This window comes from Saccostrea echinata, unplaced genomic scaffold, assembly GCF_033153115.1.
Source record: "Saccostrea echinata isolate AGI-Se365-2 ecotype Australia unplaced genomic scaffold, CSIRO_AGI_Sech_v1 ptg000023l, whole genome shotgun sequence".
NCBI lineage: Eukaryota > Metazoa > Mollusca > Bivalvia > Ostreida > Ostreidae > Saccostrea > Saccostrea echinata.
The window spans coordinates 6228666-6240802 of record NW_026889772.1 but is presented as its reverse complement, the minus strand read 5'-3'; the positions used below and the strand labels follow the sequence as shown (position 1 = coordinate 6240802).

General features: G+C 31.8%; 1 long non-coding RNA gene across 1 annotated transcript; it reads left to right on the top strand.

Annotated features, from left to right (window-relative positions):
* The first annotated feature begins 9545 nt into the window (after positions 1–9545).
* LOC133191381 (uncharacterized) lies at positions 9546–12137 on the top strand. Its single transcript, XR_009721677.1, has 4 exons — positions 9546–9661; positions 10027–10143; positions 10836–10952; positions 12009–12137. It is a non-coding gene; the product is annotated as an uncharacterized LOC133191381 (long non-coding RNA).

Genomic DNA, 12137 nt, shown 5'->3' with positions numbered 1-12137 from the left:
AGGAAGTCGTGGATGCGTGTGTGGGATGGACAAGATGCTAAATATATATAATTCTTTTGAACGCTGTGATGGTTCCAATTTCTAACCAACCAGTACGAAATAAAGACTTTTTTTTAATCATTTAATAATTTATTGAATTATTGTCTAAAAACTGATACTCTTAAATTAATTTTTTTGCTTTCGAATCACAGACTTCAATAGTAAAACGTACTGGAATGTTGCTAAACTCCCTTGACTCGTTATACGTTAATGATATTACAATTTTGTGAAGAGAACAGGCATTTCTCCAAAACACTTTCCTGCTGATTATGATTCAATTCATATTTTCCTATTTTCCAGAAGAAAGTACTCTAACCTTTGATATGAAAGAAATTAGACACTTTTACATGTGAACAAAAATCCATTTTAAAGAAACGTGACTATTTCACTATACAAATGCATTGTTGTGATAAAACCCTTCTTTTTCTACTACTTGTGTCTGTTTTGAATTAAGAAAGGAACACTCATAAAGAAGTATTTCTTGTCTGAAGTGGTAGAGTGTAATGACGAAAAATTTAGACATAATTCTAGAAGTAGTGAAATTAGCAGCATTATGACAGGAATTTAATTGAGGCATAGATTTTCATTCAATTCAATCTCTTAATGAAAGGCAAAGATTTGCTTGACATTTAATTTTATCTCCAATATCCAGCATGTACTCTGACATTTCTGTTTCCAGTGCATTGTAAGTAGTTTTTATCCTGCATGATTCTCCGGAAGCCCTGGAACTGTTGAAGACTGTGTCGTTATCTTATATAAGGGATGTCATTCTCGTATAAAATGGCTCTGACTCTAGCACTGAGAGTAGTTATATACAAGTCCCAGGTACCTCTTCAAAATGTCTACTCCTTATTACTTCTTATAAGAGAGATAATTCGGACTAGTCATTAAAAAATCTCAAATGGAACGCATTTTAAGTCATAAAGAATGTATATAGTCTGACTATAAAAAATTACTTATTTACTTACTTACAACTGAAGTACATTTATCGATAAGGTCTCTGAATTTAACTGAAAAAAATACCTTGTTGAGAGGAGGTTTTTACATTTTTTTTCCCTGTTTTACCGTAACATCGATATCTAAGTATTTTTAAATCAATAAAGACACTCCTAATAAATCTTCTTTGTACATTTTTTAAAAAAATATTGAGGATTGTTGATGCTGATTAAAAGTAATTTTCATACTCAACGGAGACAGTTCGCTGGGCCATATCACCTTTTGCTATAAAATTTGATAAACATTCAAATTTTCCAACAATGTCCTAAATTTTATAAACTTTTCACAAAAAATATGTACTAAGAAACTTACATTAATGCATTATTCAAATAAGAAGCCCACATGCCACATCGCTTACCTGAGCTCTTTGGATATAGAAAAGCAAAAATCAGTTCAGTATTGAAAAATGGTCACACCCTACTCCTGGAGGCTCAGAATAGGGAGTCATGATTTGAATAAACTGAATCTGCACTACCTGAAGATGCTTTCATATTTATATGACTATAAATTCCTATGTAAAAGTTTTATCTTTTATTGTGGCATCGTCCTACCCCCGGGGGATCAAGATTTGACAAACTTAAATCTACGCTACCTAAGGATGCTTCCATATGGACATGACTAATCATGTATTTCCTGTTCTTGAGAAGAATTTTAAACACTCTTTCTATATATTAATATCTTTTGATTGCCTATTGTATCCCTACCCTACCCATGGGGTTCATGATTTTGAATAAATTTAAATCTACACGACCTGAAGATGCTCCCATATAAATATGGCCACTCATGGCTTTGCTGTTTTTGAGGTGATTTTTAAAAAATTATCACCATATATTCCTATGTAAAAATTTGATCGCCCATTGTGGGCCCACCCTGGCCCTGGAGGTCATGATTTTAACAAACTTGAATCTACACTACCTGGGGATGCTTTCCTATTTATAAGACTAATCATGGCATTGCTGTTCTCAGGAAGATTTTTAAAGATTTTCCTTATATCTACACTACCTGAGGATGCTTCCATATAAATATGATTAATCGTGGGCTTGCTATTTTTGAGAAGAAGATTTTTAAAGATTCTTAAAAATTTCAAAGATGCCTTTAAATTTTAACTTATTTTGTATTATCTCCCTGTGAAAGAATGCGTGACCCTTCATTTGAACAAACATAAATCCCCTTTCACCCAAGGATGTTTTATGGCAGGTTTGGTTGAAATTAGCCCAGTGATTCCTGAGAAGAAGTCAAGAATGTGAAAAGTTTACAGACGACACATGACAGACGGACGCCGAACACCGTTGATCAGAAAAGCTCACTCGAACCCCTGTCTCAAGTGAGCTAAAAAAGTTTCGCAAAATAAAATTTGGAATTTGATACACGCATTTAGGATGAGGCTGAGATAAAGTATGCAAATCTGATAAAAACAATTCACCGTTAGAGGCTTGACACAAGTTTTAAATGAATGAATATTGCATAACCTCATCATTGAAATAAATCTTACTTAGGTCTGATCACGTGCAAACTGGAGAAACTTTTACAGAAGATATTTTACATTTTTATTGAAGCAAGAAATTCAAAGTGGGTCATGTAACTGCAGAAGTTAGAAAAAATGTTATGGTATAATAAATAGTTCGAGTAACGAATGTGAGAATGATCTATATACTTATGTTTTTCTGAATCTTTGTCCACCAGTTTTCCGAAATAAATATTGTGAATTTGTTTTAATGATAAAAAGTTATATTTGATTTTGAGACTAATTATGAAACACAGTGATCAGCAAAGATAAAGAACTAGAATGCACTCAGGAAAAGCTGACCTTCATTAACCCCTCAATTTTAATCCTGGAAGGTACTAAAAAGTATGTTTTTAAATCGCAAAGATTCGTAGAAAAAAATGACTCCATTAAAGTATCATTTTTAATCGTAGAAGGTACCCAGAAAAATCATGCCTCCATCAAACCATCATTTATTAATCCTGGAAGGTACCCAGAATAAGCATGGTTCTACTAAACAATTATTTTTTTTAGTAACTGAATTATTTTTAATCATTCATTTATTTGACATTCATAAAAAATCTTGTCAATTTTCTAACCTACGGAATGGTAAAAGAAGAAAAATAACTAGAAACTCCTTGCGAGCAACGAGAGGTCTTCCGTCCGAATAATATGTCTATAAAATTATATTAAGCGTCATTCTTTGCATTTTAAATTACATTTATATGTGCTTGTGGTAAAGATAACCTATTAATATATCTTTAAAAATACCAGGGTATTAAAGATTTTTTCTTTATAAAAAAAAATGGAAACAGTGGAGAATTCAGACAGAAAAAAGTCAAACATCAATTATAAAGACGAAAATGTAAATTTAGGCTTAAAATGAAAAAAAAAAATCGGACAAAGTCGGGATTAAACCCAGATCACCTGCGTGAAAAATTAATATGGAAACCACTCTACCAGCGCGATGTAACTCAACAATCAGCGATGTTTATTTGCACTCAGTGCCTGAAGTAAAGAGAGTCAGACAGGTTAATATTTTCATAGTACGGAATTATAGGATGAAAGCTAGCCAGCCAAAATTTATACAAGCAGATTCACATCGGAATTTGTTACTTGAGCTTTAACAATAACTGTTAGCAAAAGAAATAATCTGTTATTGATGAAAACTATTGATGTGTTTACTTTCATTATTCTTTATGCATTCAATTTTTTATTCCATTCAATTCTAAACAGACATGTCCGTGTAATCATTTTCTGCACTTCTATACTACTGCATCAGTTCATTTGTCTACTATGAAAGGCGGGACACGATAATTAATTTGCGCCAAATATCATTTTCGCGCCCTCTCTTTAGCAAGTTCGGCTGTTTCCGTAAACTCCGACCGAGCAGGTTGGAGTTTACGAAGACAGCCGTCATTCTGGATCACCGCTTCAAATTTAGAAATGCTAATACTCTAAAACTATTGATGTATTTACTTCCTTTATTCTTTTTGCATCTATTTTGTTTATTCCATTCAATTCCAAACAGACATGTCCGTGTAATCATTTTCTGCACTTCTATACTATTGCATCAGTCCATTTGTCCACTATGAAAGGCGGGACATGATACATTATTTCGCGCCAAATATCATGTTTTCGCCTTTTCTTTGGCAAGCTCGGCTGTTTCCGTAAACTCCGACCTGCTCGTTGGAGTTTAGGAAGACAGCCGCCATTCTGGACCACCGCTTCAACTTTAGAAAAGCGAATATCTAGAGTTTTGATATATCAATTTTCAAACAAATTATATATTAAGCATTTTGCAAATAGTATCTGATAACCTTCTAAATATTATAAAAAATATTGAAAAACAAAAAAGTTGAAAAATTCGACTTTTAAAATTCGCTTCCCGTAGCGACTAGAAGTAATGGCAATAAAGACCTTCGAGAAAATAAGTTATCATTGGAATGGTTCAGAGATACACCAAATATTTGGAATGTTTAGTTCTAGCATTGTTATAAGTTATAAGTATGTTATGAAGTAAGTAAGGCCATTCCATTTTTTTTTCTGTTTATCGTTCACCTAGCATTCAATGAAGAAGGTGATGATAACGAATAGTGATCAATTTAAAAAAAACCAAACAAAACAAAACAAAACTAGAAACAACACAAATCTGTGAACAGGGTATTCAAATACGGACCCCTGGAAATTCCAGAGGTGGGATCAGAGTACTCCGTGGTCAAATTTTGCATTAATTAAAACAATGCCCTGACACTGATATAAAACATCTTCAATATATCTGAATGTTATGTTGAAGGCCACAACAAGTGTTTTCTTCATTTTATGTAGAAGTTTTTAATGAATTCTGCTTCATAAGAATATAAAAAAACAGGTCGGCTAAAAAAGGAGCATGCAATAATAAGTGCCCATTGAAATTCCAACAGATCAACAATCTACAACAGTTCACACCTCCCCCCCCCCCCCCCCAAAAAAAAAAAAAAACTCATAGGCTAAAAAGTATAATACGTCATAAAAACGGCACTTTTGAAGGAATTTGATTTCATCATTCTGTTTTTCTCGTAGAACAATCTATTCTTTTGCAAAAGGAATGTATTAAATGCTTAGTGTGTACCTAATTTGACAGATTCTTGACAAACTGGAAAGAAATTGATAGAATTCACAATGTTGCAAGCAAAAATAAGTGTCTGAATTTCTGTTTTCTTGTGTTTTCCCCTCACCTGGGTTGTCAAAAACAAAGGTGCTCACGGACACTAAACACAGAACAAGAGGCCCATGGGCCACATCGCTCACACACCTGAGCACATTGGCTACGTAAAAGCACAAATCAGTTCAGTATTGAAAAGATTACGGGGTGAGGGGGGGGGGGGGGCTTGAATTTTAATTTACCTGATGATGCTTTTATGTCAATATAACAAATGGCTTTGTTGCACTTGAGAAGATTTAAAAAAAAAAATATTTCCATATATTCCTTTGTAAAAATTTGATCCCACATTGTGGCTCCTCCCTATCCCAGGGGTCATCATTTGAACAAACTTGAATCTACACTACCTGAGGATGCTTCCATATCAATATGACTAAACATAGCTTTTCTGTTCTTGAGAAGAAATTTTTTCTATATGTTCTTATGTAAAACTTTCGATCCCCCCATTGTGGCCCGACCCTATTCCCGGGGGTCATCATTTTAACAAACTTGCATCTACACTACCTGAGGATGCTTCCATATCAAAATGACTCATTATGGCTTTGCAGTTCTGCAGAAGAAAAATTTTCCTATATATTTCTATGTAAAACTTTGATCGTCCATTGTGGCCCCATCCTACCCCCGGGGGTCATGATTTGAACTAAATAGAATTTACACTACAAGAGGATACTTCCACATAAATATGACCACTCACGGCTTTGCTGTTCTTGAGAAGAAGATTTTTAAAATTTTTCCTATATATTTCTATGTAAAATTTTGATCCTCCATTGTGGCGCCACCCTACCCCTGGGGGTCATGATTTGAACAAAATAGAACCTACACTACCTGAGGATGCTTCCATATAAATATGACTCATCATGGCTTTGCTATTCTTGAGAAGAAGTTTTTTAAAGATTTTTCCTATATATTTCTATGTAAAACTATAATCCTCCATTGTGGCCCCACCCTACCCCCAGGGGTCATGATTTGTGGCCCCGCCCTACCCCCGGGGGTCATGATTTGAACAAATTTGAATCTACACTATCTGAGGATGTTTCCACATGAGTTTCATCTTTCCTGGCTCTGTGATTCTTAAGAAGAAGATTTTTAAAAGATGCTATTAATTTTTCACTAATTCTTAATTATCTCCCCCTTGAAAGTGGCGTGGCCCTTCATTTGAACAAACTTGAACCCCCTTCACCCAAGGATGCTTTGTGACAAGTTTGGTTGAATTTGGCTCAGTGGTTCTGGAGAAGAAGTCGAAAATGTGAAATGTTTACGGACAGACGGATGGACGAACGGACAGACAGACTACAGACAAAATGTGATCAGAAAAGCTCACTTGAGCTTTCAGCTCAGGTGAGCTAAAAACTTGGTATGGTCTGATCTATGTAAGGCATGATATTAAGAATATTGACTGAAATAATCTATAAACTTATTGGGAAAAATAAAAAAAAAAATAAATAAAAAGTGTCGATTAAATATCAGATTATATATATTCTGATAAAAAATGACTTAATTACCATATACATGCACGTGTATTGACACCCTTGTAAGTATATATAGGGCGAGGGCCTTGGAAATCTAATTTGTCGGGGATCCCTAAGCGGTAAAGATGTTTCTCATCTCTGGTGTCATGCTTCTACTTGTTTGTTCAGCTTTTGGTATGTATAATTATTGCTTTATATTACTTGAACAAAGATCTGATATTTTTTTTACACAGAAAACATCATTCACCCTTTATTTAATTTAAAATCTGCATTTTAAGCATATTTGATAATAATGCATAATCATTGAATAAGGAACATTGCCTTTAATGATTAACTTCAAATAATATTGCACGCTGGAAAAAGTTCTCAAAAAAATTGCTTTTATTTGCTCTGAATATTAAAATACGAAGTAAATAAAAAAAGAAAATTCATCACAGGTCAAAAGATCCGTGACTCTAGAAATAATCCAATTTAAAACGGACTAAAATTTTTGATAAAATGCCTCATAGAAAATGATTTAAATTTACAGTTTGTGCTCAATAATATTAAAGTATGACACATTAGTATATATAGGGTAATCACTTACAGAGAGATAAAGTACATCTGAATAATAACTATAGTTAATCGAGGCGTTATCGAAGTTATCACTAAAGGAAATCAAGTAAGTTATCACTAAGTAAATCAAAGTGTCAAAGTTATCATTAAAGTAATTCAAAGTGTCAAAGTTATCACTAAGTAAATCAAAGTGTCAAAGTTATCATTAAAGTAATTCAAAGTGTCAAAGTTATCACTAAGTAATTCAAGTGTCAAAGTTATCATTAAAGTAATTCAAAGTGTCAAAGTTATCACTAAAGTAATTCAAAGTGTCAAAGTTATCATTAAAGTAATTCAAAGTGTCAAAGTTATCACTAAAGTAAATCAAAGTGTCAAAGTTATCATTAAAGTAATTCAAAGTGTCAAAGTTATCACTAAAGTAATTCAAAGTGTCAAAGTTATCACTAAGTAATTCAAGTGTCAAAGTTATCATTAAAGTAATTCAAAGTGTCAAAGTTATCACTAAGTAAATCAAAGTGTCAAAGTTATCATTAAAGAAATTCAAAGTGTCAAAGTTATCACTAAAGTAAATCAAAGTGTCAAAGTTATCATTAAAGTAATTCGGAGTGTCAAAGTTATCACTAAGTAAATCAAAGTGTCAAAGTTATCATTAAAGTAATTCAAAGTGTCAAAGTTATCACTAAAGTAAATCAAAGTGTCAAAGTTATCATTAAAGTAAATCAAAGTGTCAAAGTTATCACTAAAGTAATTCAATGTGTCAAAGTTATCACTAAGTAATTCAAGTGTCAAAGTTATCATTAAAGTAATTCAAAGTGTCAAAGTTATCACTAAGTAAATCAAAGTGTCAAAGTTATCATTAAAGTAATTCAAAGTGTCAAAGTTATCATTAAAGTAAATCAAAGTGTCAAAGTTATCATTAAAGTAATTCAAAGTGTCAAAGTTATCACTAAAGTAATTCAAAGTGTCAAAGTTATCACTAAGTAATTCAAAGTGTCAAAGTTATCATTGATGTACATGTAAATCAAAGCACCAAAGTTTTCATTAAAGTAAATCAAATTGTGTCAATGTTATCACTAAAGGAAATCAAGTAAGTTATCACTAAGTAAATCAAAGTGTCAAAGTTATCACTAAGTAAATCAAAGTGTCAAAGTTATCATTAAAGTAATTCAAAGTGTCAAAGTTATCACTAAAGTAAATCAAAGTGTCAAAGTTATCATTAAAGTAATTCAAAGTGTCAAAGTTATCACTAAGTAAATCAAAGTGTCAAAGTTATCATTAAAGTAATTCAAAGTGTCAAAGTTATCACTAAAGTAAATCAAAGCACCAAAGTTATCACTAAAGTAAATCAAAGTGTCAAAGTTATCATTAAAGTAATTCAAAGTGTCAAAGTTATCACTAAGTAAATCAAAGTGTCAAAGTTATCATTAAAGTAATTCAAAGTGTCAATGTTATCACTAAAGTAAATCAAAGTGTCAAAGTTATCAGTAAAGTAATTCAAAGTGTCAAAGTTATCACTAAAGTAAATCAAAGTGTCAAAGTTATCATTAATGTACATGTAAATCAAAGCACCAAAGTTATCATTAAAGTAAATCAAATTGTGTCAATGTTATCACTAAAGGAAATCAAGTAAGTTATCACTAAGTAAATCAAAGTGTCAAAGTTATCACTAAAGTTAATCAAAGCACCAAAGTTATCAATAAAGTAAATCAAAGTGTCAAAGTTATCACTAAAGTAAATCAAAGTGTCAAAGTTATCAGTAAAGTAATTCAAAGTGTCAAAGTTATCACTAAAGTAAATCAAAGTGTCAAAGTTATCATTAATGTACATGTAAATCAAAGCACCAAAGTTATCATTAAAGTAAATCAAATTGTGTCAAAGTTATCACTAAAGGAAATCAAGTAAGTTATCACTAAGTAATTCAAAGTGTCAAAGTTATCACTAAAGTAAATCAAAGCACCAAAGTTATCAATAAAGTAAATCAAAGTGTCAAAGTTATCACTATAGTTAAAAAATAGTTTTCAAAGATAACACTCTAGTGTCATAGTGATCAATATAGTAAATATCAAAGTATTAAAGTTATCACTTTACTAAATCAGTTTTCAAATTGATCACTATAGTAAATCAAAATGCAAAAGTTATGACTATAGTTAACTGTAGTTTCAGTAGAGTCAAAGTCATTACTAAAGTTAACTATAGTTTACTATTATAATAGATAACTCTAGTTTACTATAGTATTTGTGTATTAGGGTATATATATCAATCATGAAAATGGAAATTTAAATCTTGGAACATTGTTATTCGCTAACAGGAAGTGTAATTCACAAGGAGGGACGTGTGTCTCTAAGTATAGAATGTGCCCCTTTCCCAAACAACCAGTCAAACACCTCTGTGACGGCAAGAAGATATGCTGCTTACCTGGTAAGTAATAGATCTCTACTCTTAATGTAATCTCTGAGGAATTAATTAGGAAAATCAATTTCGATGTCAAAATACTGTGTTTTTACTTAAGTGAACTTATAATATATGGTCGAGGAGAATAACACAAAGATTAAGCTACACTATTATTTATCAGAATTGAGGTGGTATAATTCTTTTCTTGTCTGCTTCGAATAGAAAATGAAACATTCTAGACAAAACTTATTTCGGCATCAATAATTACAGTTATAAAGAAAATATATTGAGTTTTGTTAAAACAAAAAATATATACACTGGATCCGTGATAGATAAAGATACCAAATATCTATGGTAGCAATCATCCACAGTTTAATATTCCCATTGTATAGATGAAGATATCAAGTGTACAAAGCAAGGGGGTATCTGTCAGCAGATGACTAAGAAATGCGGTCGTTCCTACGTCAGGTTTCTTTGTGGGGGTCGGTCCAGACAATGCTGTTTACCAAGTAAGACTCTGGTCATTACAGGAAATGTCAAATGTTTTTTAGGAAACCTCTAGAGAAATCTTTCTAGTGTAATTTCTTTCATGCTTAAGATAATTATCTGTTGTAGTGTTAAATTAATACTTAAGTTATCAAATTTATTTGGAGTGTCTATAGACCTCGTCAAAAAAGTTGTTGGAGTTAAATTAACATTAAATTAAAGTCAATGGGAAAGCATTTGATGATACAGATGAAGTAAAAGTCATATTTGACCACAACGTGAACTTTAGATGCATTGTGTAATAGCTATTTCATAGAAAATAGCGTTACCTTAACGTTTTCCAGGTCCATTCGAATAAATATTACGTCTCTATATGAGTGAAAAATTCTGGAATGGGACGTAAAACAACACACAATCAATCAATCGAATCAATATTAGAAGCTTAAGTGTGTTCTAAGGTCCATACTTTTCAAAGTTTTTCCAGATAACTTGAGGAAATTAGATGAGAATTACAAAGGTGTATAAAAGGTCCGATTTCTTTGTCATGGACAAGATCCACAGATGATAGGAGATTCAATCGAAAAAAGAAGGGAAGGGGGGGGGGCATTTATATGTGTTAGAAACAGAGAATCATGTTACAATACTTCGCGTAAAATTTGTATTCGTTTTGAATATGTATATAGTACATATTTTATTCACATTTCTTATCTTTTAGATGCTGCTGCACCTTGTACTGCAAAAGGTGGGAAATGCATAAAATCATGGAAAAAGTGTAAGGGGAAAAAAGTAGGGGGATTGTGAGGATACAAGAACAGAAAATGTTGCATACCACGTACGTAATATATTGCTTTTCAAAGTAGGAAAAATAAACAATAATAAAATACACAAACAAAATATTCGTAATGGAAAGATTAGTTAAATTTTCGAGTTGTTCAGCTTGATTGAGGCAATCTAAGACTTTAGAGACACATTTATTTCTACAAAATAACCTATTATTAATAAGAGCGTAATGATGATCCATAACGAAATAAAACATTCGGGCTAAGTGAATACTGTACACTTCAGGTGGTAATATCATCTTATTGACCTCAAAACAGGAAGAATTGTCTAATTATATGATTAAATGATACAGAAGTAAAACGAACTATCTTTCTTGGTCGTTTTCAAATATGTGATTTCTTTAATAATTCTTACTGCCAGATTTTATTTTTGTGTGTTATATAAACAATCTTACTCCAGACATTATTATATGCTATATACACAAATGTAATTCACACGTTGAAATTTTTAATTTCATGCATATGTACATTGCATTTACATGTACATGTTTGTAAATATTGTTTTGTTAAGTATGTCTCCTAATAAATTGAACGGTTGAAGTCCTTCCCGAAGGCAGTTATGAAAAAAATAAGCATAAGTAATTGATCGTTTTGGAAGTTCCTATCTATTTTTGATCCAATGTAGAAAAAATAAAAGCCAAGTTTACCTTGGAGGCCTGAAGAAGGCGAATATAACAACTGCATCTATTTGGAATTTTTTGTCCAAAGTAGAATAAGTGCTTGTGTTCACCTAGAAGGTCTCGTGCAGGTGAACATAGCTTTCTATAATTTCTAGAATGTTGGATCCCAATCAATAAAAGAGCTAGGAATTATTCAATCATATGATATAAACACTTTTATCTGCATGAAAAGCAAGGGATTTTAAACTTCTTCAGGAGGAAATCAGAAATGTGTTTCTCGTAATATGAATGTAAAATTAAAGAGAAATTCTGTAGCAGACTTACAACATTATTCTAGATAACTTTATGCGAAGTGAATGATTTCTTATGTAAATTCTATATTGTATTTTTCATTGGAAGTGATTAATGTTCTTTTTTTTTTACTTTTAGGCAAATATTGTCATAAAGGCTCAGGAAATACTAGCGACACATGTTGCAAAATACCAGGATTCTATCATATGCCATAATACTAGTGAATTATGATGTTCTTTTGAGCTCCAATAAATAATATATTACACA